This window comes from Neodiprion fabricii, unplaced genomic scaffold, assembly GCF_021155785.1.
Source record: "Neodiprion fabricii isolate iyNeoFabr1 unplaced genomic scaffold, iyNeoFabr1.1 ptg000054l, whole genome shotgun sequence".
Lineage (NCBI taxonomy): Eukaryota > Metazoa > Arthropoda > Insecta > Hymenoptera > Diprionidae > Neodiprion > Neodiprion fabricii.
In genome coordinates, this window is record NW_025791597.1 from 55,001 (window position 1) to 57,500 (window position 2,500).

Here is a 2,500-nt window from a genome sequence, read left to right on the forward strand (position 1 = left end):
GGCGATGCGCGGCGTCCCGGAGTCTATACGGGCCGACGGGACTCGATGAAGTTTCGTTCCGAGTCGACCGAGAGGCGATGCGCGGCGTCCCGGAGTCGATCCGGGCCGACGGGACTTGTGAAAATTTCGGTCCGAGACGAGCGAAAGGCGATGCGCGGCGTCCCGGAGTCTATACGGGCCGACGGGACTCGATGAAGTTTCGTTCCGAGTCGACCGAGAGGCGATGCGCGGCGTCCCGGAGTCGATACGGGCCGACGGGACTTGTGAAAATTTCGGTTCGAGACGAGCGAAGGGCGATGCGCGGCGTCCCGGAGTCTATACGGGCCGACGGGAATCGATGAAGTTTCGTTCCGAGTCGACCGAGAGGCGATGCGCGGCGTCCCGGAGTCGATACGGGCCGACGGGACTTGTAAAAATTACGGTCCGAGTCGACCGAAAGGCGATGCGCGGCGTCCCGGAGTCGATCCGGGCCGACGGGACTTGTGAAAATTTCGGTCCGAGACGAGCGAAAGGCGATGCGCGGCGTCCCGGAGTCTATACGGGCCGACGGGACTCGATGAAGTTTCGTTCCGAGTCGACCGAGAGGCGATGCGCGGCGTCCCGGAGTCGATACGGGCCGACGGGACTTGTGAAAATTTCGGTTCGAGACGAGCGAAGGGCGATGCGCGGCGTCCCGGAGTCTATACGGGCCGACGGGACTTGTGAAAATTTCGGTTCGAGACGAGCGAAAGGCGATGCGCGGCGTCCCGGAGTCGATACGGGCCGACGGGACTTGTGAAAATTTCGTTCCGAGTCGACCGAGAGGCGATGCGCGGCGTCCCGGAGTCGATACGGGCCGACGGGACTTGTGAAAATTTCGGTTCGAGACGAGCGAAAGGCGATGCGCGGCGTCCCGGAGTCTATACGGGCCGACGGGACTCGATGAAGTTTCGTTCCGAGTCGACCGAGAGGCGATGCGCGGCGTCCCGGAGTCGATACGGGCCGACGGGACTTGTGAAAATTTCGGTCCGAGTCGACCGAGAGGCGATGCGCGGCGTCCCGGAGTCTATACGGGCCGACGGGACTCGATGAAGTTTCGTTCCGAGTCGACCGAGAGGCGATGCGCGGCGTCCCGGAGTCGATACGGGCCGACGGGACTTGTGAAAATTTCGGTTCGAGACGAGCGAAGGGCGATGCGCGGCGTCCCGGAGTCTATACGGGCCGACGGGACTTGTGAAAATTTCGGTTCGAGACGAGCGAAAGGCGATGCGCGGCGTCCCGGAGTCGATACGGGCCGACGGGACTTGTGAAAATTTCGTTCCGAGTCGACCGAGAGGCGATGCGCGGCGTCCCGGAGTCGATACGGGCCGACGGGACTTGTGAAAATTTCGGTTCGAGACGAGCGAAAGGCGATGCGCGGCGTCCCGGAGTCTATACGGGCCGACGGGACTCGATGAAGTTTCGTTCCGAGTCGACCGAGAGGCGATGCGCGGCGTCCCGGAGTCGATACGGGCCGACGGGACTTGTGAAAATTTCGGTCCGAGTCGACCGAGAGGCGATGCGCGGCGTCCCGGAGTCGATACGGGCCGACGGGACTTGTAAAAATTTCGGTCCGAGTCGACCGAAAGGCGATGCGCGGCGTCCCGGAGTCGATACGGGCCGACGGGACTTGTAAAAATTACGGTCCGAGTCGACCGAAAGGCGATGCGCGGCGTCCCGGAGTCGATACGGGCCGACGGGACTTGTAAAAATTACGGTCCGAGTCGACCGAAAGGCGATGCGCGGCGTCCCGGAGTCGATACGGGCCGACGGGACTTGTAAAAATTACGGTCCGAGTCGACCGAAAGGCGATGCGCGGCGTCCCGGAGTCGATACGGGCCGACGGGACTTGTGAAAATTTCGGTCCGAGTCGACCGAGAGGCGATGCGCGGCGTCCCGGAGTCGATACGGGCCGACGGGACTTGTAAGAATTTCGGTCCGAGTCGACCGAAAGGCGATGCGCGGCGTCCCGGAGTCGATACGGGCCGACGGGACTTGTGAGAATTTCGGTCCGAGTCGACCGAAAGGCGATGCGCGGCGTCCCGGAGTCGATACGGGCCGACGGGACTTGTAAAAATTTCGGTCCGAGTCGACCGAAAGGCGATGCGCGGCGTCCCGGAGTCGATACGGGCCGACGGGACTTGTAAAAATTACGGTCCGAGTCGACCGAAAGGCGATGCGCGGCGTCCCGGAGTCGATACGGGCCGACGGGACTTGTAAAAATTACGGTCCGAGTCGACCGAAAGGCGATGCGCGGCGTCCCGGAGTCGATACGGGCCGACGGGACTTGTAAAAATTTCGGTCCGAGTCGACCGAAAGGCGATGCGCGGCGTCCCGGAGTCGATCCGGGCCGGGAGCCTGTCGGAACATCGTCAAATGAGCCTCGGTTAATTTCGACAAAGTTCCCGGAGTTCAAAATTTTTTCGATAGCCCGCGGAGGTTTCGCCCCGTAAGCCGACCGTGCTACCACCGTACCGGCGCC